The sequence below is a fragment of the Tursiops truncatus genome, chromosome 13 (assembly GCF_011762595.2).
Source record: "Tursiops truncatus isolate mTurTru1 chromosome 13, mTurTru1.mat.Y, whole genome shotgun sequence".
Taxonomy (NCBI): Eukaryota; Metazoa; Chordata; class Mammalia; order Artiodactyla; family Delphinidae; genus Tursiops; species Tursiops truncatus.
The window spans coordinates 16,118,430-16,144,775 of NC_047046.1; the positions used below are offsets into that span (position 1 = coordinate 16,118,430).

A 26,346-nucleotide genomic window follows, 5' to 3' on the forward strand; every position below is an offset into this window, starting at 1 on the left:
TGGGAGGCTCGGGGCTGTGCCCTGCAGAGGAGGTGGGTGGAAGCACACAGGAGAGGGCTGGAGGGGAAGAGGGGCAGAAGCGGGACCATGCAGCATTTGTCACTTTGCCAGCTCTCCAGCCACTGGAAACTTCCAGGGAGAAGAGTCAAACGCAGACAAAGTTCGTGGGCACTGCGGAGCTAGTCAACGTGGTGGCTGCACAAATTACTTCCGGGAACCCCTTTACTCCAGCCATCCAACCCCTTCTGGGCAGGCTCCGCTGCCAGGCAGGGACAGTGCTTGATCTGAGCCGCCTCTGGCCCGGGGCTACTCTGCAAACTAGGCAGTGACTGTGGGCGCCTCACAGGCCAAGAGGGCGCCCTCGGGAGCAAAGTCTGGCTGCCAGAGCCCCCTTGTTGCCAACCGTTATTGCAACGGGGATTCTACAGTCTTTGAAAGCCACAAGTGATCAGAAAAGGTTATAAGGGATCCTTCTCCCTCCGCTTTTTTAACTAAAAATAGTTATGACACAAATAATATATCTCATGGCAGAAATAGTACACATTTGCAGACAAAAAAAGAAAATACAAACACCCGGTATCCCATCATCTAGTCACTTACACTTAATATTTGGTGGATACCCTTCTATACTGTTTGTACATGCAAATACATACATCTGCACTTTTTACCAAAAATGGAGTCATACTCTATACAATGCTTTGTAGCCTGCTGTTTGTTTTTTTTTTTTTCATTTAAGAGCATCTCTCTATATATTAAGAAATAGATTTCTAGGGAATTCCCTGGCGGTCCAGTGGTTAGGACTCTACGCTTCCACTGCAAGGGGCACAGGTTCCATCCCTGGTCGGGGAACTAAGATCCCTGTATGCCACGTGGCTCAGCCAAAAACAAAAAAGAAGAAGAAGAAAGAAAGAAATAGATTTCTATAGCATTGTTTTGGAATTTCACTGCATGCGCATATCACAGTTATCTAGACTAGGCTCCGATTGTTGTCCTTATAGGTTGTTTCCGACGTATTATAATCACGGCTGTGGTGAGCCTCCTAGTATCAAATCTAATTACTCCTTGTGACCAAGTCCTGTGAGTGGAACAGCCACGTGAATACTGTGGCACCGTGTAAGACTTCTGACACGTATGGTCAAACTTCTCTGCAGGATGGGACTGGAGTACTATATACTATACCTGAGCCCTTAGAGAGGAGCATTTTCTTTTCAAAGAAAAAAAAAAACATGGTCTCAACTCAGAAGGGTGTGAATCTCAGGTTTGCTCAGTAATCCAAACACACTGGACCACTTCTGTTCTTTGTACAGAGTGTCTTGTGAAATATTTGTTTGGTCTCAACGGTTTGCTTCATCTTTGTGAAATCAATACAACTGATTTGAATTGCCATTCCCAGCAAGAGCTTTCTTTTGTGTGGGCTTCCAACCTTTGAGGGGGTCACAGAAGAACAACGTTTTTAGGACATGTAGGGGAGGAGGGTGGTGCAGGACTGGATGCTGGAACCCCAGCCTCTCCCAGGTATCTGATTTTTTTTTTTTTTTTTTTTTGCGGTACGCGGGCCTCTCACTGTTGTGGCCTCTCCCATTGCAGAGCACGGGCTCTGAACGCGCAGGCTCAGCGGCCATGGCTCACGGGCCCAGCCACTCCACGGCATGTGGGATCCTCCCGGACCGGGGCATGAACCCGTGTCCCCTGCATCGGCAGGCAGACTGTCAACCACTGTGCCACCAGGGAAGCCCACATGACTCTTTTTGAATTATAGTTTTCTCAGGGTATATGCCCAGTAGTGGGATTGCTGGGTTGTATGGTAGTTCTATTTTTAATTTTTTAAGGAACCTCCATACTGTTCTCCATAGTGGCTGTATCAATTTACATTCCCACCAACAGCGCAAGAGGGTACCCTTTTCTCCACACCCTCTCCAGCATTTGTTGTTTGTAGATTTTTTGATGATGGCCATTCTGACTAGTGTGAGGTGATACCTCCTTGTAGTTTTGATTTGCATTTCTCTAATGATTAGTGATGTTGAGCATCCTTTCATGTGTTTGTTGGCAATCTATATATCTTCTTTGGAGAAATGTCTGTTTAGGTCTTCTGCCCATTTTTGGATTGGGTTGTTTGATTTTTTTGATATGGAGCTGCATGAGCTGCTTGTAAATTTTGGAGATGAATCCTTTGTCAGTTGCTTCATTTGCAAATATTTTCTCCCATTCTGAGGGATGTCTTTTTGTCTTGTTTATGTTTTCCTTCACTGTATCGCAGGATATTGAATATAGTTCCCTGTGCTATACAGTAGGACCTTGTTGTTTATCCATCCTATATATAGTAGTTTGCATCTGCTAACCCCAAACTCCCAATCAATCCCTCCCCCATACCCCTCCCCCTTGACAACCACAAGTCCATTCTCTATGTCTGTGAGTCTGTTTTGTTTCATCAATAAGTTCGTTTGTGTCATATTTTAGATTCCACATATAAGTGATGTCATATAATGTTTGTCTTTCTCTTTCTGACTTACTTCACTTAGTATGATAATCTCTAGGTTCATCCATGTTGCTGCAAATGACTATTTCATTCTTTTTTATGGCTGAGTAGTATTCCATTGTATATATGTACCACATCTTCTTTATCCATAGAATGGATAATTCTTTTTTTTTAAGATTTATTTGTTATTTATTTATTTATTTTTGGCTGCATCGGGTCTTAGTTGCAGCACGCAGGATCTTTGTTGAGGTATGTGGGATCTTTCATTGCGGCACGCGGGCCTCTCTCTAGGTGTGTCATGCGGGTTTTCTCTTCTCTAGTTGTGGCACGCAGGCTCCAGGGTGTGTGGGCTCTGTAGTTGTGGCATGCAGGTTCCAGAGCATGTGGGCTCTGTAATTTGCGGCATGCAGGCTCTCTAGTTGAGGCGCATGAGCTCAGTAGTTGTGGCATGTGGGCTTAGTTGCCCCACAGCATGTGGGATTTTAGTCCCCTGACCAGGGATCGAACCCGCATCCCCTGCCTTGTAAGGTGGATTCTTACTACTGGACCACGAGGGAAGTCCCTAGAATGGATAATTCTTAATGGCAGAATCAATCCAGCTATCCCCAGGCACTGGAGCAGAAGGCAGTGAGAACTCAGCAGCCCACTAGAAAAGGCCTACAGGCAATCAGACCTGTTCATCACCGTTTGGACTTAGCAGCCATTCTGTTTACTTAAATGTTCTTGGTTATCTTTTATTGCAAAACCATAACAAAAATGGGGAAATAGTGGCTTAGCCGAGTTTGTCCTATGCTTTGAGAATAGCGCTGGCTCCATCCCTTACTCCCCCAGCGGCAGTTCCTACCTGGCTGAATGGGAAAGCTGGATGGCAGGTAGTGAGCCAGGCAGCTGTAGGCCACGTCGGCAAGGGGGTCACCTGAGGTAGCGAGTTCCCAGTCAAGGACAGCAAGCACCTCGGCCGTTTCCGGATGGAATAGCACGTTGTCCAGCCTGAAGGAGCTATAGAAGGGATGGAGACAGCGCTAAGAAAAGTGACCGCTAGGGTGTATTCTGTGCTGGGCGTCTTCTGCTGACCCCTGCAGAAGCACTCCCCACCCCTCCCATGTGCCCGGGAGCCTGCATGGGCTGCATCCACCAGCTCCCTTGCCCTCTGGCTCAGTCGGGCTCAGCCAACTGGGACACCAGCAGGTGGTGGGAAGGGGGCCTGCTTATTAGTTCCCCACCTCCCTCTCAGCAGAAGACTGAGGGATATTCCTCTCCCAAGGGCCACAGCTTTGGTCAGATAGCCCTCTCTACATAGCGACCATGTCTGGGTTCTGGTAATTACTCCTTCCCTGAGATGGTTTTAAAACAAGTCTGCAGGTTTTTGACACTCCTGCCACAAAAGGAAGAGTCTAATCCTTCACCCCTGGAAACATCTCACTTCTAACAATTACAATGCAGGTGGAAGCAGTGCTGAGTGACTCCCGAGACGAGGACAGAAAAGGTGATCAGCTCCCGCCTGGCCCTCTCCCCTCTGAACACACAGCTTTGCAGCCCTGAGCCACCAGGTAAGAAGTCCAGCTACCCGGAAGCTGCCATACTGGAGAGACCAGGTGGGAAAACACAGAGACACAGAGAGAGACTCAGGGAGCTCAGCTCCCTTCTGCCCCCATGCAGGTGTGAGCAAGCCTTCAGGTGATTCCAGTCCCCTGCCTGAGACACACCTCAGTGGCACAAACAAGCCATCCTGTCCCCATACTGCAGATTCATGAGTAAGATCATTGCTGTCGCTGTTGACAGGCACGCAGTTTTGGAGTTGTGTGTTGTGCTGTAGTTATAACTGGAGCCCGGGCTTGCACCTTTGGACATGAGGGTGGTACTAACTCCGGCTGTTGCACAGGCCAGGACCCCCATCATAGAGAATTAACTGGCCCAAATGTCAGTAGTGCCAAAGCTGAGAAACTCTGCCTTAAAGGCCACGCACAGGGAGAGCCCATGCAGTGGATAATTCTCAACTGTAAACTGGGCCAAGACCAGATGCTTAAGTCCCCCTTCAAACGCCCTTCCCATTACTTTCCATATCTAGAGCCACACAATTGAATACTATGCATCCACTTTTAAAAATTAACTCTATGCGCACAAAGAAAAATGTCCAAGATACCTTGTTAGATTAAAAAAAAAAAGTAAGACAGCAACAGGAAGTAGAGCATAATCCCATACAAATTACAAGAGTATTGTGGATGCTTGGGAAAAAAATGAGGAAAGTATATACAGAACTTAACAGTGGTTATCTGGGGAGAATGCATGCTGTGAGAGGGGAAAGCAATGGTAGTTAAACTTTCTCTATTGTTGAAAAACTAAAATTCAACCTAGTAAATTTGAAGATCTAATTGGCTGGTTTCAACAATTCAGGAATCAGGCAGCATTTTATCTAGCAACTTAGAAGGGCACTCCTAGGGGTTGTACAAAATGTAACGTTTTTATAGGAAGAAGGGTGGGGCAAGGGAGCTCTTAGCAGAAGAAAATAAGGATTATTTTCAGGCCAGGATATCTTTTTGGAGGGAGGTAACAGGCAGGGATATTATCATGCAGATCTCCTCCCCATCCACGGGTGCAGGAGTGAGGGTGGGGGGAATGGAGAGGACCCACATGACAGATTACCACATTGGTGCTGACCAGAAAATTCCAAGCTGGTTAATTAAGATTGCATTTCTGGTGAAGGTCAAAACTGCAATTAGATTAGGTATGAAATCTAGGTTTGGTACCATGGGCACAAGCACAAGTGATGCCATTTGGGGCCAGTGGTTTTTCTCTTTAACAATATATATTATACATGTCACTATATGGAGAAATCTTTTATTTTCTTGACGTCAAAAATTGTCTCCCACCCTAACCCCACCTCCTGGCACTGCCTTCCACAGAACAAGACCTAATTTTGTTTGGTAAAAACTTTTAGATATATCTTGTAGAGTGGGTCCAGCTGTATGCTGGTAAATGCTTAAGAACTAGCTTCTGGGCGGGGGGGTGGTGCTTTACAGTGTTCACCAATTTCTGCGCTGTAAATGCTACAACCACAGTACGTTTCAAGCTGCCACCGTGATTTCATTGAATGTGCAACTGAGGAGAAAAACACGCAGTTAGGTCTCTCAAGCCTGAGAAAGCTAGCTCCAGTGCCCATTCCCAGCCATTCTTGACAAATAATTGGATATTGAGCTGCTTTCTTTTTCAAAAGGGTCAGAGTACAATCAGCCATCTACTGAGCTTTTTCTCTTTTTGAGTGGGATAGGCAAGTTGAGAGCCAGAACTGAGTTCTTCCAGACCATTGAGGGGAATTTATGTTTTGATGGGGAACAAAGACAGAGACAGGGAAGGAGAAGGGGATGGGGGACAGGAGCCTGATTTTTTTTTTTTTTTGGCTGCACCAGATCTTAGTTGCGGCACATGGCATCTTCAGTTGCGGCATGTGGGCTTCTTAGTTGTGGCATGTGGACTTAGTTGCGTCACGCGTGCAGGATCTAGTTCCCTGACCAGGGATCGAACCCGGGCCCCCTGCATTGGCAGCGCGTGTCGTGGTCCAAATGCGGGTTGGAAAAGAATTTCCAGACACAAGGCATAATGTAAAGAAGATAGAATTTATTAGAGGGAAGGGCCGCTCCCAGAACAGTGGGCTGACTTCCTATTCCAAACGTGTGCTATTAGTCAGTTTTTATAGCCAGAGAACAAAAGAATGGTCCGAGGTGAAAATTTCATTTACTGATTGGTCAAGACACATATACCTTCCTTCTATAGAGTGGGATTGGGACAGGGCAGATGCCTTTCCTTATTTGGGACAGGTCCCATTGCCCAGGTGGGCTCAGGAATTTCGTAACCATGGAAACATGGTAGGGAGGGTGATTAAGAGTCCAGTAGGGGGTGTGACGCTGAAACCTTTTCAGGCAGGGTCGTCCTTTGTCCTTGAAGCACCACAGCTCGGAGTCCTGCTCACTGGAACACCAGGGAAGTCCCAGGAGGCTGATATTTAGAGAGGAAATTCCAGTGGAACATAGATATTTAAAGGGAATTGCTGTGATGTTTGCCACGTGGTATGCAATGTCACTCTTCTTCCACACCTTCTCCAAAAAATCTTCAGTAAAACTTTATCGCTCCATCATGTATAGCAGACTGGAACTGGTCTCCTAGCATTGCATTTAAACACTGAATGCAGCCTCAGAGTGGACCAAGGGTGAGAGCTCTGGTTACCGTTGGGGACCTTGCCACACCTGGCCACATCCGATTATTTTTAATAATGAGCATGCATTATTCGAGTGGTCAGCCAAAAAAAATCTAAGTTACCTGCGCCTAAGAATGTGGAGTTGACAGTAATTTTCTTACCTGACTCAGTAGAACATGGCACAGAGACCTTTGCACTTGCAAAAGGGAATCGAGTCCTGGAATGGAATATAAACCAGTGGGGTCTGTTTAGAAGAGTGTTTTGTTATAGAAAATAATCTCCCTAAAACTTCTTGTGTCCTTCCATTGTGTTTTTATTACAAACCTTTGGCAGAACCTCAAACATGCTAATAAGCCTCCCAAACAGCTTTATAAAGAGTAGACCCCTGTTCAAACTTGCCCTGTGGTGCAAGTTCCTGAGATCGTGCTGATCCTGTGGACTAGTAACCTGGATGGAAGGCATTCAAGTCTCTGGCATGTTCCTCCAATGAGGTGCAAATATGGATTCCTATTATTGCCAAGATTCAGGGCCTGGACTAAGAAACTGACAAAGAGACAGAGAGACAGAGGAAGAGAGGAGGGTGGGGGGGAAACACATCTTCATACCTAGCTATAGGTATACATTTCCTGGCTTTGGGTACTTGCTTTCTTTATGTCAGTGGTACCTCTCAAGTTCACCCTCTTTTTTGCTCCCGATGATGGATACTCCTGGGACTGGCACCCACCAAACCAGTCTGGGAGAGAAAGTGCCCGAGTTTGCAGCAAAGGCACAGGGACTTTTGCTGTCTGCCTCTATCAGTGTATTTTCTAGCTTCTAACCAGCCACCCAGTCTTGACCACTTCCCTTCTTTTTGCCTTCTAAAGTTTCTGCCTTTCTAGTCTCTGCATACCAGCCTAGATTGACACATAGTCTTACCTGGGTCCCCAGCTGCAGCTTCAGGGTTCCATCTAATGCTTGCCGACTGGTTCCCACCCCCTTGCTAAGTTCCCTGGCTGTGGACGACTTCCAAGACTCCAGATCCCCAGCACGGCACTGATGGCTAATGTCACGCTATTTTGTATCCTTCGTCTCTCAAAGGTTCTGTTGGCCTAATTTGTGCATCCAGAACGGGCAGTTGGAGTCAGTACAGTACAGAATAATGAGTAAAAAAGCACAAGGTTGGACAGCATATACACATAGAATGCAATGTGAATTGTGCCCCCGAAGGAAAATTCCAGCGCTGCAGTCCACGTGAATGATTTCCCTTCCATTTCCCCAGGGTTGTGCAACGGGGACTCTTACAAGCTGTATGACTCTGAACAAGTCAGTTCATCTCTCAGCGCCTCAGTTTCATCATCTATAAAAAGGAGCTAATATACAGTACCTATGTCACAGGACTGTTGTAGGGAGAAATGCTATGTAAAGGTAGCATAGTGCCTGGTACATTAAAAATGTTCTATATGAGTTAGTAGTTGTTATTTTCCAAGTATAAATACAATGGCCAACCTTCTTTAATCTAAGTTTAAGTTGCATCAGAGATGCTGTCTTTCTACATATAGGTGGGACCAGCAAGCGATACTCCTGGGTTGCTAGAAGTTTGGCTGGGCTGGGCTACAAGATCAAGATGGTCTCACTCAATATTTGGTAGTGGGGACTGACTGTCATCTGAGGAGCCTCAGTTCTCCTCCACATGACCTCTCATCCTCCAGTTGGCTAGCCCTACACCAGGACTCATGTAAGAGATACCAGAAAAAAAGAAAAAAAAAAAAAAGAGAGAGATACCAGAAGATCTATTTTTTCCTCCCCTAAATGGTGTGGCATGAAGATATGAGATGTACTAAAAGTAGCAGAATCCAGAGCAGCCATAGGACCACTGGGTAGACTCTGGAGATGATGCCAATACTACAGGAGTTAGAACGGAGAGGCAGAACGAAAGACATGCTTGGTGACATTCTGTAAGCCACTGGATCAAGCCTTACCTGAAGGGAGCCCTATGTATAGACGTTGAGTTATGTGGGCAAATAGATAATAAATTGCCTGTAATTTTAAGTCATCTGGAGTTAGGCTGCAATCAAAAGCACCCTCACTGACAACTATCTCTTAATAAGAATAACCTGCTACTTCTTTAGGGGGTAAGACACATCAGGCCATGTGTCATTGAAAAGGACCCAACTCCCAAAGCAAGCTCTGCAGGCTCTCTTGGCACTTTAAGGGGTATTCACAGATCCTCCTTGAGCCCCTTCAGTTATAGAAACCCTATGTCTGCATCCTCCAATGGAATCTTTTAGAGTGTCCTACCTAAGCAAGAAAATCAATTTATGATTGACCGGAAATTTTCACTGTGATTTTAGTTAGTCTTTGAAAATCGTTCCTATAGTCCTAAGTGTGAAGAAGTAGGCAAGAACAAAGAAAGCTAGTGTCTTGGGGCTAATTCCGGGCTCTTAACAACCCACATAAAGCTCAGAAAATCATTTATTTTACATCTCTGGCCATTGATAAACACAACTCTCCTCTGTGTGATGTTGATCCAAAGACTCAGTCTGCAGGATTCAGAAATGATTTGGGACTTTCAAAAGTGATCAGAGGAGCAGCTGAGCTTATGAGAGCTGATCAGGTAATTCACTTTATTCTCTTACTGCTGCTAACTTATGAAAAGGAAGTGTGAGCTCCATTTTACAGATAAGGCCAACTGAGGCATGTGGTGGTGATTGACTGAGCTGTGACTTAACAAGACAAGCACTAGCAAGGGTGTTCACATTTAATGCTGTGAAGAGCTCTTAAATAACCTTTGTATATAAATTGCATTGTTATCCACCTGCCTAGATGCCTAAAAATAGAACTGGAGTTCTCCTGAGGGGCCAGGAGGAGCAAAAAAAGAAGGAAGGAAGGAGGGAGGGAGGGAGGGAGGGAAGGAAGGAAGGAAGGAAGAAGGAAGGAAGGAAGGAAGAAGGAAGGAAGAAGGAAGGAAGGAAGGAAGGAAGAAGGAAGGAAGAAGGAAGGAAGGAAGGAAGAAGGAAGGAAGAAGGAAGGAAGGAAGAAGGAAGGAAGGAAGAAAGAAAGAAAGAAAGAAAGGAAGAAAGAAAAGGCCAGGGACATTTTAGAATTATAAATCTAGGTCCCTGCAGAGACCTCATTAGTGACTAACTTTTAAGGAGTTATTAGAATTGTCCAAAAATGAATACTGACCCTTCCACAGTTCCATGGATAGACTCAAATACCATGATCAACTATGCATATTAGCAGATGCCCACATGCCCAGAGTCTAAAGAAAATAAATCAAGAAGTTATCCTAAGAAACACATTCTTCCCCTTTATGAGCATTTTGTTCAGTTTAGTTCAACAAGCATTTACTGAATGCCTACTCCATGCCCAGCACTGAACATTTCATTTCCATTCATACGATGGTCAGCTGTCACCTCATTTTCCTCATCAATAGGATACTGTGTTAGTTTCCTAAGGCTGCCATAACAAGAGTACCACAAACTGAAGAGTTAAAACAATGGAATTTAATTGTCACAGTTTTGGAGGCTAGAAGTCCCAAATAAGAGCCATGTTCTCTCTGAAGACTCCAGAGAAGAATCTTTCCTGCCTCTTCCAGCCTTTGGTGGTGCCAGGTGTTCCTTGTCCTGTGGCCACATCACCCCAATCTCAGCCTCTGTCTTCACGTGGCCTTCTTCTGCATGTGGGCCTCCCTGCCTCCTCTCCTCATATTATAAAGATGCCAGTCCTTGGAGTTAGGGCCCAGACTAAATCCAGAATGATTTCATCTTGAGATCCTTAACTAGTTACATCTGCAAAGACTCTACTTCCAAATAAGGTCACATTCTTAGGTTCCATGTAGGCATGAAAAAAATTCTTTTGGTTGGGGACGACATCATTTTATCCACTATAATGCTGTCTCACAAAAGCATGAGTGAGAAATGCCAATTTCACCAAAACTTTTGAAAGGGACCAGGAGAAGATTTAGATTCAAGGTACCCCACAGCAGATACCTTGAAATCCCCTGTCACAGGTTGGGTTGCTGGAAAGCAGACTCTGAGATGAAGATTAGCATGAAAGGTGTTTATTAAAGAGTGCTCTTGGGACCCCAACCTTTGGGAAGGGACGGAAGGAAAGCAGGACTGGGAAAAGTTGAGCTGTGATGCAGTCACCCCAAAGGCTGGCCCTGTGAAGAACGCTGGAGCTGGGTTGGCCTTTCAGAGCTTTTTGGTCCCCCATCAATTATTGGTTATAGGAATGGGTTGAGACCTTGGATGAAGTGGCTCTCTTTAGGAGAGGTAGTCCTCATAGGGAGCTGAGAGCTGAGGACTGCCAGCCAGCAATACACCCAGCAGCTGGGAGAGTAAGTCCTTCATCCTTGAAGGGGAATCTGGACAGCGCATCACAGTACCTACAGCACTTCCGTACTCACTTCTCTCTTTCTGCAGCTGCCATCAGGGAGGCTTCCCTTCTTCTCCTGTCTCCTCACAGGGCTGAGGACCCCTCACATTCCTCACCCCCACTGAAGCTTCCTTCTCCAAACTTGCAAATACAAACCCATCCACAAACAAAGGGTCTGAGAATTACCCTGAACTAAGAGTTACCTCCATATTAGAAGATATTGAAGGGGGAAATAAATAGCAACCAAGGAGGTGTTTGTCAATGTTGCTTATTGCATAATGGAATACATACTGGATTTTGAGTGAGAAGACAGATTCAACTGCTAGCTCCACCACTAGCTGTGTACACTTGAGCAAATCACTAGTTAATGAGACAAGAGGGCAAGGATTGTGTCTGCTCTGTTTGTCACTGATTATGCAGAACTTAGGTTAGCGCCTGGCACGTAGCTGGCTTAATAAATACATGAAGGAATGAACAAGCTTTGCCTGAGCTTTGATTTCCTTAGGATAATATATTTTTTAAATTCTATTGAAATATAGTTGATTTACAGTGTTGTATTATCTGCTGTACATCAAAGTGATTCAGTTATATATATATATATTCTTTTTCATATTCTTTTCCATTATGATTTATCACAGGATATAGAGTATAGTTCCCTGTGCTATACAGTAGGACCTTATTGTTGATCCATCCTATATATAATAGTTTACACCTGCTAATCCCAAACTCCCAATCTTTCCCTCCCCCCCCACCTCCCCCTTGACAACCACAAGTCCATTCTCTATATCTGTGACTCTGTTTCTGTTTCATAGATAAGTTCATTTGTATCATATTTTAGATTCCACATATAAGTAATATCATATGGTATTTGTCTTTCTCTTACTGACTTCCCTTAGTATGATAATCTCTAGGTCCATCCATGTTGCTGCAAATAGCACTATTTCATTCTTTTTTATGGCTGAGTAATATTTCCTTGGGATAATATTGAATTGGTAAAGAGAGGCAGGTGATAATTCCCAAAGTATGGTCCCTGCAGCAGCAGCAGCAGCCCTGAGGAACTCGTTAGAAATGCAAATTATCAGGCTCCACCCCAGATGTGCTGAATCAGAAAATCTAAGGGAGGGGCCAGCATTTTGTGTTTTAACAAGGTCTTTTGTTGATTCTGATGCAGGCTCAAATTCGAGAACCACTAGCCTAGGTTATACCAAGGCAACAAACTCAAAATCTCAATGGCTTAATACAGCAAAGGTTTATTTCCTGCTCACACTAAATGCCCATCTTCTGTTGACAAGAGGCTCTGTTCATCATAGTCACCCTGGGATTCAGGCTGATGGAGCCGCCATCATCTTGAGAGCCATTGGTGGTCATGACCAAGGGAAAAGCTGTGGTGAATCACGAACTGGCTCTTCAAAGCCCCACCAAGCTGTGCTGTCATTCCTGCTCACAATTCGTTGTCAAAAGCAAGTCACACAGGCACATCCAACTGGAAAAGAGTAGGGATTGTTGAGAGGATCAAGTTAAATAGCAAGTAGGGAAGCCTTTGGAGAACGGTTAAAAGCTATCGCAATTTAAGAGATTGTTTCTATTATTTCTACTCTTGGTATAAAAAGGCTGGCTCCCTGGCTGTTTTGCTCATTACCACCATTATTAAGCGATGGCTGACAATGGTGGCAAGATGGTGTGGAGTTCTGAAGCAGGAAGTCATTTATCAGATTTTTTTAAGATGCTGGCTTTGAGGAGACAAAATGATAGAAATGTATAAAAAACACAATCCGGGCTTCCTTGGTGGCGCAGTGGTTGAGAGTCCGCCTGCCGATGCAGGGGACACGGGTTCGTGCCCCGGTCCGGGAAGATCCCACATGCCGTGGAGCGGCTGGGCCCATGAGCCATGGCCGCTGAGCCTGCGCGTCCAGAGCCTGTGCTCCGCAACGGGAGAGGCCACAACAGTGAGAGGCCCGCGTACTGCAAAAAAAAAAAAAAAAAACACAATCCACACAATACTTGGCACATTGAAGGTATTTGATATGTTTTTGTTAAGCAAGTGACTTTTCCAACTATTTATACAAATTATTGTGATGATCTCACAGTGGCAAAGATGGAATTGGTTTGGAACAAGCTTTTTGTTTCTGGTCACATTAGATGTAGAGTTCAGATGCCTGGTTCACTGGACAGTGTACAGAAGTAGAACTCCATCCAGAGTTCAAATCCCAGCTCAGCTGCTTATTACCTGTGTAACCTGAAGTTATTTAAGTCTCTATGACTCTGTTTTCTTCTCGGGAAAAATAAGGATTATAATAATCCCTGCTTCACAGGGTTGTTGTAATGATTAAATGAAACAATACTTGTAAAATGCTTAGAACAGTACCTGCACATAGTAGGTACATAATACATACGTGTAAGCTATTGTATATTGTTGGTTTTTAACTTGGAGTAAAATCCAACCTCTATCAATAAACTACAAGACCCTGCTTGAACTCTGTCCACCTTCTCCCCCTCATCTGCCCCATTGCTCCTCACTGGCTTACCTCTCGAAAACCACACTGGCCTTTTTCTTCCTCAAATAAGCCAAGTTTGTTCCTGCCCCAGGGCCTTTCTACTTGCCATTCCCTCTGGCTGGGCTCTATCAGCAGCTCTGCAGATGGCTAGCTCCATCTTGTAGTTTATTTCTTGGTTCAAATGTGCCCTCCTATGGGGTGATCACACAACCCCAAATTAGCCACCCCTACTGATTTAGTTTTTCTCCCTCACCACCCTCGCATTATTACTCTTTGTAACCATCTTGTTCATCTGTTTACCAGCTATATGATGTCCTCTTCTTAAGAGCAGGGACCTTGAATGTCTCCTTCACCTCTGGAACCCAGACTTCTAAAACTAGGGCATTAAGTCAGCACCCTATAAATGTTTGTTGAAAGAAGGACTCGGGCAGGGCTCTGCTTCCCTTCAGAGGTATTGGCACTGTACTCCATGAGAAGAAAATATCTTCTCTATAAACTTGAGATAACAATGAATTTCTACAGCAGAAATTTTTTCCACATTAAATAAATGGATCCAAACATGAAGTGCTTCTGGGAGCCATGTGTGGAGGAAGTGCCGTTTTTTGTTGTTTTTTTTTTTTGCTGTACGCGGGCCTCTCACTGTTGTGGCCTCTCCCGTTGCGGAGCACAGGCTCCGGACGCAGAGGCTCTGCGGGCCATGGCTCACGGGCCCAGCTGCTCCGAGGCATGTGGGATCTTCCTGGACCGGGGCACGAACCCCTGCATCGGCAGGCGGACTCTCAACCACTGCACCACCAGGGAAGCCTGGAAGTGACATTTTTAATGAAGGGCTTACAGGGTCACCGTGCCAGCTGATCCACTGTGCAGCCTCACCACAGATGCCTGGCAAAATATTGTACTCACGGCCAAATTATTTTTGCATGTTAGTACACTAGAGCTATGTGTCATGTCCTAGCAATTGTGTGTACATATACTTTTGGGAGAAAAATAACATTTATTGTAGGTTTTAAAATTTTTCTAATTTCAGAATAATCACAAGCTCAGTGCAGAAATTTTAGAAAACAAAGAAAAGCGGAAGGCACAAAGAAAACACCAGTCTTCCAAACAGTGAAACAGTTCCATGTGTGTTTTTCAGTGTTTTTTTAAAACGAGTCTGTTTTAAAATGTTTTAAAAACGAGTCTGTATCTGCTTTGGAGTTGTGTTTTTCCCTAGTGTTTTTCAGGCGGTAGTGTTAGCAGGATTTGGTGATTGATTGGATGTGGAGAATGAAGGAGAGGGAAGAGTCATAGATGATCCTGAGGTTTCTCCATTCATGACTTGTTGGATAGTGGTGCAAATAAGGACATAGGAGCAAAAGCAGATTTGGAGAGAAAAGCAATGTGTTCAGTTTTGGACCAGATGCATTATGTGGATACTGTTGAGTGACTAGATGGTCAGCTGTGCCATCAAGAAAGATGATGGGGCTGGTGATGGAGACCTGAGTGTCGTTGGAACAAAGGCAATAGTCGGAGAAATGGAAATGGATGAGTTCACTCAGGGCCAACTTCTCCATCGGCCCCAGCAGGCCCAGTCCCTAGTGCCCTCAAAAATGTGGGCAGAAAGTGAGTGAAGGGGTATGAACCTGTTAGAAATCAGGGAGAACCTTCAGTTACGTTACTACTGTAAAACCCCGGGAGCGGACCGGAGGGAGCCTCTGAGGGGAAGCTTGCTTTTTGCTGCCATCTGCTGGCTGTTATTGGAGCAGTTCCCACAAGAAAAAAAAAAATTTTACCCAACAGTTATGCAGCACCTACTGTATTCAAGGCTCTATGCCAGGCAATCTATAAATAATTCCCTACATTTTTATGCTCCTTTACCAATGATGGAGCATTTTCACATACAGTATTGCAACTTGTCCTCATAGCAATCCTGTGAAGGAGGCCCTGAGCACGTAAAATTATTCCCATTTTGCAGGTGAAGAAACTGAGACCCAGCCTGCACAGGCCCTTGCCGCAGGGAAAGAGCAGAGTTCAGATGAGGCTGGAACCCACGTTATCTGATTCCTAGTTCGCTGGCTACAACCAAATTGATATTACTTCTTTAGTTTTATTCTGGGTAGAAGGCAAATAAATAAATAAATAAATAAACCCTGAAAAGTGACAAAGAAAAGGAAAATGGACCAAGAAGAGGGAGAAGAAAGAAATGGCATCTCTAAAGTTTTTTCCAGCTCAAAATTTATTAATTTCAAGTAATACCCCCAAAGTTTAAGATTTCAGATCAGTGAGAGACAAATAAGAATCAACTAAGATACCAATACTGTATTGTACAATTGAAAGTTGCTAAGATTTCTCATCACAAGAAAAAAAAACTTATGTGAGGTGATGGAGGTTAACTAAACTTATTCTGGTAATCATTTCACAATGTATACATATATCAAATCATTCTGTTGTACACCTAAAAGTAATATAATTTTACTTGTCAATTATAGCTCAATTAAAAGTAAATTTTTAAAATAGAGTAAAAAGGGGACTTCCCTGGTGGCGCAGTGGTTAAGAATCTGCCTGCCAATGCAGGGGACACAGGTTTGATCCCTGCTCCAGGAAGATCCCACATGCCGTGGAGCAACTAAGCTCATGTGCCACAACTACTGAGCCCAAGCGCCCTAGAGCCCGTGCTCTACACTAAGAGAAGCCACCGCAATGAGAAGCACGCACACCACAACAAAGAGCAGCCCCCACTCACCGCAGCTAGAGAAAGCCCACGTGCAGCAACAGAGACCCAACACAGCCAAAAATAAATAAAATAAATTAATTTTAAACAAAAAGTAAAAAGGAATCAACTAAGTTCTTCACTTGAAGCTTAGCATTAGAAGGAACCCTGAAAGTCACATAAATTACTCTTCCTTGGAAAGCAAGTGTACTCTATGTAGTGTCCTCCAGTCTTACTGTGCACACAAACTCCCTGGGGATGCAGCTTCTGATGCACTTGGTCTGGGGTGGGGCCTGAGACTCTGCATTTCTAACCAGCCCCCCAGGTGATGCTGATGCTGTAGGTACACAGACTGCTACTTTGAGTCACAAGGGTCTGGAGCAGAGGCCAACAAACTTGTCCTGTGGTGGATGAAATATTTGAGGATTTGCAAGTTGTACAGTCTCTGTTGTGACTACTCAATTCCGCCATTGTGAATTCTCAGTTCTGCCATTATAGCACAACAGGAACCTTAGATAATACATTAAAAAATGGGTGTGGCTGGGTTCTGAAAAACTTTACTTATAAAAACAAAAGGCTTGCTGGATTTGGCCTTCAGACTATCGTTTGCCCACCCCTGCTCTAGATATTTCTATTCCTGGATGAGCTTTAAGTATGTAGAGAATGTGTTGGCTGGGTTGTATGTGGGGTACTGTCCAGTTGAGATTTCAGGTTCTTTAAAAAATTTTTTAAATATTTATTTATTTATTTGGCTGTGCCGGGTCTTAGCTACAGCACGCAGGATCTTTGTTGCAGCGTGCAGCATGCAGGATCTCTGGTTGCGGCAGGTGGGCTCTAGTTCCCTGACCAGGGATGGAACCCGTGCCCCCTGCATTGGGAGTGCAGAGTCTTAACCACTGGGCCACCAGGGAAGTCCTGAGATTTCAGGTTCTTAAACCCAAAGGCTATCACCATCACTCCACACTCAGTTGTTCCCATTCATTTAAGCCTTCAAACTGGGTATTGGTCTAACATCAGGTTTTGATAAAGTGGTAGAGAATTGAAAATAACATTACTAACACTTACATAGTACTTGGTATGTTCCAGGCACTGCTCTAAGTTCTTTGTGTATATTACCTATTTAACCCTCACAACAACCCTATGAGGAGGCACCATTATCATCTCTACTTTACAGATGAGGAAACTTAGTTAAGTAATTTGCCCAAAGTTGCACCAATAGTAATTAGCAGAGTCAGGCTTTGAATTAAGGTGGGCTAATGCCAGAGTCTACTCTTTACTGCCTCATTTTACTACTTCTGAAAAGAAGCAGCAAGTGGTACATTAGTTGGGGTCAATGGGTAGAGGGAGGCAGTGAGTGACATGGAGAAAGATACAAAACCAGGAAGCTGAAAGCTAAATTATTTCCTGTTGTATAATTTGCTGAGACCAGACCCTGTTAGTGGGGGGTTTCTTACATTCTATTTTGTCCTGCATTAAATTTCCTTAATGATAGTATATGACTATTATTTTCCAAGGATCAGAATAGAAATAAACCAAGCATGGGTAATTCTCACATTCAGTTGTATACTGAGCTACCCCTCTTTTTGCTAAAGTGTTTTAAATACTATCCTTAAAACAGAGTCCAGCAGAGCTTGGGAGAGTGAGTTTTCCAAGCAGTTTAACTGGGCACTTTGAAAACTTTTACCTGCCATGTTCAATGCCCTCCTCCCAAATTGGGAAAATAGGACTTCAAGTGTACCTCCGCTATGCCAAGACCAGCCATAGAGTGTGCTGCCAAAGTTTTTCTGTCGAGGCAAGTCTTCTTGTTGAGACTTCTCTATATACAAAAATAAAGACCATGTCTGTTTGCATAGATCAGAAATTCTCAACTTCAGCACTATTGAGATTTTGGACCAGATAATTCTTCGTCGTGGGGAGCTGCTATCTGTGCATTGCAGGATGTCTAGCAGCATCCTGTCCTCCTACCCACTAGAAGCCAGTAGCATCACCCCAGTTGTGACAATCAAAAATGTCTCCAGACATTGCCATTATACCCTGGGAAGTCACAATCACCCTCAATGGAGAACCACCAGCATAGATCAGTGACAGTTTACAATTCAAGAATGCCTACCACCATCTGTTTGTGGGAGTATACGTTGGCACAAACCTTTTGAAGAGTGATTCTGAAAGTAGGCTTTGGAAAGCAATCATTAAAAATTCAAAATATTTGCATTTGGAAGGAAAGGGAAAGGATTTACTATTTATAGCTCTAGGAATATAAAAGATTCATTAGGAATAAAGGTTTGACAATCTATAAGACTTTATTTTCACTGAATGATAGGCACAGATCTGATGGTTGCCAGCTCCCAAAAATCCCTGAAGCAACTGTGTACATGAGAAGCCCTTGAGTAATTGATCTGAGGTGTGGGCATCTGGCTTAACGGGCTTAGTTTACAGGTTATTTCCTGGAATACAGTGATTGGTCCACGGGTGGGCCAATCAGAGTACCTCTCTAGAGTTCTTCTAACTAATCTGAGTGGGCAGGGAGGGGAAAAGGGTATCTCTCCTCTCTGATCACAAAGAGGTAAAGATGGGAGCCCAGCATTCAGTAGCCATGCCCGCACCTACTGAAGAAGCTGTTCTGAGAAAACGAAGCCAATACATAGAGAACAGCATGGGTGAGAGACACAGAGAATCCTTGCGATGTTCCAATCTCGGGTTCCAGCCATCGCTGTGGCCAACTCCAACCAGGACGTTCCCATGTTTTCATTATGTGAGCCAATTTATTCAAGCTAATTCATGTTGGATTTTTTCTCTTGCAACCACTGGGTTTTGACTAAGGCATCTTAGCAAAGTTGTAAAGAGAATTCACATAATGACCAGGAGCACTGGTAAAATTTTCGCTCATAGATGTACTGTGCAAACCAGATGGGTGCAAATTCAGCTATTTTGTAAATTCTGGTGTGGCTCTAGAAAATGCTTAGCAAATATGGCTGCTTCTTCCCATCTGCAGATACCACCACAATGGCTTCCATTGGTTCAAAGGATTTATACTTCCCAAAGCTTTTTTTTAATACAAATTTATTTAACTTTATTTTTGGCTGTGTTGGGTCTTCATTGCTGCGCATGGACTTTAGCTGCGGCGAGCAGGGGCTACTCTTCACTGCAGTGCGCGGGCTTCTCATTGCGGTGGCTTCTCTTGTTGCAGAGCACAGGCTCTAGGTGTGCAGGCTTCAGTAGTTTTGGCACACGGGCTCAGTAGTTGTGGCTCGCGGGCTCTAGAGCACAGGCTCAGTAGTTGTGGTGCACGGGCTTAGTTGCTCCGCGGCATGTGGGATCTTCCCAAACCAGGGCTCGAACCTGTGTCCCCTGCATTGGCAGGCGGGTTCTTAACCACTGCGCCACCAGGGAAGTCCCTTTCCCAAAGCTTTTACATTCATTATCTCATTTGCCTTCCACCATAACTCAGCCAGACAGGGAAGGGGATTTTAGCATCCCCATTTCCAGGTGAGAAGATGGAGCCACCATGTGGCTAAATGACTTCTTTATGTAATGCAGGGATTTAGAATGAGATCAGCAGTTCTCAAATTCAATCAGTCATGAACTGTGTCATGACTGATTTGATGCTAATGGTTAAAGTACCAGGACTTGAGAATGATTCATCTTTTTAAAAATAATACATTATCCCTGTAACAACGTTAATTCTTGCCAGCATTCAATATGCTTTCCTGGTAGGAGGAAAGGAGTGGAGTTACAGCTGGCATATCGGGAAGTCCCATGGGATTGTTATAAATGTGAATATCCAACCATGTGCATTCCAATAGTTAAAAAAAAAAAAGAAAGGTTGAGTCAATGGATAAGCCAAAGGCAGAGTCAATGGATAAGCCAGCCACAGAGTTGCTTCCAGCTCTAAAATTGGATGATTCACCCCAAATAAACTATGAGTTGATGGCATTCAAGATCAAAAGAAACCACTTTTCCCTGTCCATGGATCTTATTAAGGGTCACTCACTTTAAAGAGTTGTAGGTTGATCATAAAATGTATCATCCAAACCAGGATAGTTTTAAGATAAAAAGGGGCATCAATGGAATGGAACATCAGGGCAACATATTAAACAGGAATTATGTTGAACAAACCAGGACTGGAATCACCCTAAGTATATGTAATGCAAGAAAAGTACATTTATATAACTGGAAACTGCCAGAACGGCCCCAAGGGACATCACTCTAAAGGTGAGTTGGATGTGTCTTGGTTTCAGTTCCCCCAAAAGCAGACTCTAAGATAAAAATTTCGGTGAGAGTAGTTTATTAGGGAGGTAAAGGAGAGTGTGGAAGTGAGGCAGGGAAAGAAAGGTAGCCAGTAAGAGTATGTCCTCAAGCCAGCAACTGCTGAGGCCAACTGGAACAGGATCCCTGAGGCGGTCACAGATGTGCCGCCCACATTCCCCCTTGAGGAAGGACTTGCTGTCCACCTGCAGGGAGTGAGGTCAGCAGATGGCCCCCAGCTGTCAGCTCCTTCAGGGTCTGCCTTAGGGGCAGAGAGCTGCCTCGTTCAAGGTCACGTCCTTCCCAGAGCAGCCTGCACTGCTGACCAAGCAAGGCCAGGCTATAACGGCTGCCCATTTCCTCCAGATGCGGGACAGTCTGATGGGCAGTCCTCACTCCAGAGCTTCCCTCTGGGTTGGCCAAGCCTTTGCCAAGCTAGTATTGCAACTAGACTTTTCCTTTCCTTTCAGAGGGGCTGATCCTTAATAAGCATTTTGTTTTCCAAACCCCATGTAAGCATCTGCTTCTAGAGAACCTATCCCAAAACCATCCCTATAGGGAAACTCAGTGTATTCATCATGTTTTTTATTTTCTGTATCTTATGATGTTTTGACATCCTGGGGGACCTTTCAGACTTGAGAGGAGACTGCCCTTATAGGGCTAGCTAATTCCTAGGGGAGGTGGACTGCTTGCCTGGAATATGTCTAGTCATGCGCAGACCACCTGACCCAGTGCCACGTCCCCACCCACCTGCTTATGTAACTCACATACCAACTCAATATTTCCTCTGTCTTAAATCATCCCAGAATCAGGTCCCAGACAACTGAAGACAGCTCCTATGCCCTAGAGCCCACTGGAATTATTCAAAGGAGCCCATCCTAAACTGTTTAACTGTCTCTCCTTTTCTGCAGAAACTCCAGTAAAGGCTCTGGCTTAGGCTTTTCTCTTATTCCTGCTTCTGCCTCCTAATCAAAACCTGATGCCTTCCCTGTGGCCCTGAGTGGCATGGCATGTCCCCTTCTCTCAGGAATGTAAGTAATAAACAGTCGTTCAATGGCATTGGCTTCTCCAGGTCATCACTCAATCTGAGAATGCCTATAACACCTTTATTTATAATTGCCCAAATCTGAAAGCAACCAAGATGTCCTTCAAAAGGTAAACAAACAAGTGAAAGCAGTCATTCTGCAAAGGCTAAACTCTATATGATTCCAACTACATTACACTCTGGAATAGACAAAACTATAGTCAAAAATGATTCTAGTTAAAAGAGACAGGAAGAGATAAATGGTTGCCAGCACTTTGGGGGAGGGAGGGAGGAATGAATAAGTAGAGCACAGAGGATCTTCAGGGTAATGAAACTACTTTGTGTGATACTACAGTAATAGATATATAACATTACGTGTTTGTCAAAACCCATACCAATGTACAGCACAAAGAAGGGCCCTAGTGTAAACTAGGGACTTTAGTTAATAATAATGTATCAATATTGGTTCAACAATGGTAACAAATATATCACACTAATGTATGATGTCACTAAGAGGGAAAACTGTGACAGGAAGAGAGAAGAGGTATATGGCAGCTCTCTATACTGTCTGCTCAATTTTCTGTAAACCTAAAATTGTTCTAAAAGCAAAACAAAACAAAAGTGTATGAAAGAGGAAAGATGGGGGAAAAATGGATGTTTTTTTCCAGGACAGGGGGAAACTTAAATTTTCAAAAAAAATAACAGAGGTAACCCACAAGATACCACTTCACACCCATTAGGATGGTTATACTTTATTTTATTTTTATTTTTATTTTTTGGCTGTGCCAGACCTTAGTTATGGCACGTGGGATCTTTTTTTTAGTTGCGGCATGTGGGATCTTAGTTGCAGCATGCATGCGAGATCTAGTTCCCCTACCAAGGATCAAACCCGGGTCCCCTGCATTGGGAGCATGGAGTCTTACCCACTGGACCACCAGGGAGGTCCCAGGTGGGCTATACTTTGAACACACACACAGAATAACAAGTGTTAGTGAGGATGTGGAGAAATTAGAATTCTCATACATTGCTGGTGTGAATGTAAAATGGTGTAACCACTTTGGAAAACAGGTGATTCTCATATGACCTAGCAATTCCACTCCTAGGTAGACACCCAAAGGAATTGAAAGCAAGGACTTGAACAGATACTTGTATGCCAGCATTCACTGCAACCTTATTCACAATAGCCAAAAAGTAGAAACAGCCAAGTGTCTGTCCATGGATGAATGGATAAGCAAAGTGTGGTGTATCCATACACCAATGGAATATTCTTCAGCCATAAAAAAAGGAAGTACTGATACATGCTACAACATGGATGAAACTTAAAATCATCCTGGTAAGTGAAAGAAGCCAGAAAGGAAAGGTCACATATGGTATGATTCGATTTATATGAAATATCTAGAATAGGCAAATCCACATAGACTAGCGGTTGCCAGGAGCTAAGAAGAGGGGGGGATAGGAAATGACTGCTAATGGGTATAGGGTTCTTTTGGGGGTGAAGAAACAGTTCTGGAATTAGATAGTGGTGTTGTTTGCATAACATCGTGAATATACTAAAAACCACTGAATTGTTCACTTTAAAAGGATGAATTTTATATTATGTAAATTTTATCTTAATTTAAACACAAATAGCAGAAGTGCCAAACTATTTCTCTCTCCTTCTTTGCTAAGATCTACATAAAAATGGAGCTTCCTAGAAGTAACCTACTTATGGGTAATGCTGATTTATTAAACGGAAAAATTTGTTTTTCAAAGGCTAAACTTTTAAATTTCTAGTTAGTGTTTTATGGAATTCCCTGGTGGTCCAGTGGTTAGGATGCCATGCTCTCACCACTGAGAGCCCGAGTTCAGTCCCTGGTCATGGAATTAATATCCCATACGCTGTGCAATGCAGCCAAAAAAAAAATTTCTAGTTAGTGTTTTATTAAATAAAACTACTGTGCTTGCCTCTTAAGGGGAAAAGTATTACAGCAAAAAACAAAACAAAACAAAAAAACCAGATACCTACATGCATGTGACCCACCACTTAAACAACAGTTTCTTTCTGATTCATGGGATGTAAAGCAGTCACTCAGTTTCTAGCATCTGAGATTCCTGAGGAACCCAGTTTCTCAATAGGGATGTTATTGAGAACAGTTTGCCAGGACACCTACAAGCAAAGATTACGTTCATAAACGGACTGCATTTGAGTTAGCACTGGGTGTTCTGAGATGCACGGAGCCTGCTGGGTATATACTTTAAAACACCATCTCTAGATCTATCTTTAGTCCCTGCCTTCCAGCTTGTGCTCATGAAAATAAGTACATCCACATGATAGTGGTTTCCAGGGCAAGTTTGACCTTACAAAGCACACAATTCCAGTATGTTGATGGATTTCTAAATGGTGATTTATGGGAACCCTTATGGATATAGGTCCTCCAAGTCTCATTCTTTCATTTAACAGATATTTACCGAGCACCTGTTATGTGCAGGCACTGTTCTAAGCACTGGGTTCAAGAAAGAAGGGGCCAGAGAGTCCTGTGCCTCTATATCTGCTTCTGGTCACAGAGTCAGTTTATAAACCAACTGTATATCTTTGTGCCAGTCTACAGAACAATGATAAAATGCCTCTGATGTGCCCAGCACAGAGCTAGATGCAGGTAAATGAGGCTCTGGTCCAAGAAGTTCAGAGAAGGGAAAAATGGTCAATAAATAAAGGGAAAATGTTAAACCTTGCTAGTGTTTATCTATTTATGTGCTGCTGTGTTCCAGAAAAAGATTTAAGGCAGCTTACAAGGATACATCAAACAGCCATATTGCATAAATTATAAGTAGGAGAGAAGGGAGAAAAAGAAAAAATAAGAATGAGGACTGAAATTGGGCCAGAAATGAGACTATATGATAAATTCCTCTATGCTTGTAGCCTGGTGTAGTCTCTTGTGTAGTAGATGCAGCTGGGGCCCTGCCCAGAGTCCCTCAACACTCCTCTCTATACACCAAAGGATGCTCATTGCTACACCTGTGACTCTGAGTGAGGGCTTTGTTCTGGCTGTGGAAGCACACCCGGCCAGCAAGCAGGATGGCCTGGAAGTTCCAAAGAGTTTGTTTCCCTAGAAACAGCCCCACCCAGTGATGGATGGGTATTGGTAGAGGAATCTCCCAGCTTCCTCTCCTTCCACTGAGATAATGTGAGGCCTGTTATCTGCAGTATCCCAGTGCCCTCTGGGGATGCTGAGCTCCACTTGCCTGTAGCAGTCACTTGCTTGCCACATGCCCTTTATTGGTTGTCTTCCTTTCTGTGTCGCCCTTTGCCTCTCCCCATCCTGTTGTTTCCTGGGATCGTTGCCCAAATAAACTACCTGCCCTTGAATCCGTGTCTCAGAATGAGCTTCTTGGGGAACCCAGCCCAAAACAGCTCACCGTACCCTCATCTGCTATTTATTGTAGAACTCCAGGCTCCTGCAAAGTTCACTCCCTATCAGGATTTCTGGGGGTGCCCAGGAGGGAGTCACATATGGTCAGAAACAAGTCTAGTCAGCTACGATGTTTGTGGATTTTTCCTCTTTTTCTCCTATTCTGGGCACCCCTGTACCAACCAGGCATGCTGCTATTTCTGCTGCTTATGACTGACTACCTTGACTGATTTCCACTTTATCCAAGAGTCATCTCCACCTTGTATCACTGGGTATCACCTTTCCTACCAGGCACTGCTGCCTCCTATCAGGTACTAACTAACACAAGGTGCAGGTGCCAAAGCCGTTGGATGTTCAATGGTGATGTTCAGTCGAGGGGAATGCCTCCCAGCCACTCTGTGTTCCACCGTGTTGATGAGATGCTAGACCAACATTGCTTTGGGGACCAAGAAAAGGTTTTCATTAAACAACCCCCTTAGTTTTTACTTACAGCCATAGCCACATAAAACTCAGGCATGGTAAGTCCATAAGGACTGGTCATGAGAACTAATCTGAGTGACAGGTACACCGCACTCCTCAGAAATCACCCATCCAAACCCTAGCCAAATATTAACCTTATTCTGAGTCTGACTTATTTATTTGACTGATCTGTCTTTCCTTTTGATGAGTTATCTCCTGGGGGTTCTTGGGCCCCTGGTGCAAACAGGGTACATGCAAGGTGTCTTGGTATATGGAATTATTAACTAAAATACTATTGAATATTGGAGGGCACCTACCCAAACCAATCAGTTCTTAGGTCTTTCTGGCAATTATAGAACAGGGTCAGCTGTCGTTGAAGCTACTACTGGATCATCTGTGTGGAAAAAAAAAAAAGCATCTGGTTACTCTTGTGCTCTAAAACCTTCAGTGGCTCCCCATTACCCTTAAAATAAAATTTAGACTTCTTAATATGACCTATTGGCTGCTGTTGGCTCCTGCTTGCCAATCCCATCTCCTATCCCTTTCCCTTTTGCTCACCACATCCTAGTCATATGACTTCCTTTCTGTTCTTCAAACACATCAAACTCTCCTCCAACTCAAGGCCTTTGCGTCTGTTGTGCCTTCTGCCTGGACTGCCTTTCCCATGGCTCTTCCTATGGCTGAATCCTTTTTCTTCAAGTGTCTGCTCAAATGTCATCTTCTCAAAGAGATTGCCCAGTTACCTGACCTAAATTAGAGACACACACACACACACGCTCCCCACCATTTGATAAAGTTACTCTTTACCAAATCATTATATTAATTTTTTTCCATAGAACTTGTCAGAATCTATGATTATCTTATTCATTGGTTTTCTGTCTTCTTTCACTGGAATGTAAGCTTCCTGAGGACAGGTACCTTGTTTGGTTTTTTGCTGCTGAATACTCAACACCAATCATAGTGCACACAATATCCATCCAATATGTTGATGAGTGAATGTCCATAAACAAGTGCTTAT

The 26,346-nt window shown here is 43.9% G+C and overlaps 1 protein-coding gene across 5 annotated transcripts in view; it reads left to right on the forward strand.

Moving 5' to 3' along the window:
- Positions 1 to 26,346, forward strand: part of LOC109552595 (small ribosomal subunit protein eS27-like) — a 101,288-nt gene that overhangs the window by 48,366 nt on the left and 26,576 nt on the right. For all 5 annotated transcript variants that reach the window (XR_012325204.1, XR_002179456.3, XR_012325203.1 and 2 more), the window contains one exon: positions 3,920 to 4,026. The gene's annotated coding sequence lies outside the window, so the exon portion shown is untranslated. The remainder of the gene's footprint in view (positions 1 to 3,919; positions 4,027 to 26,346) is intronic.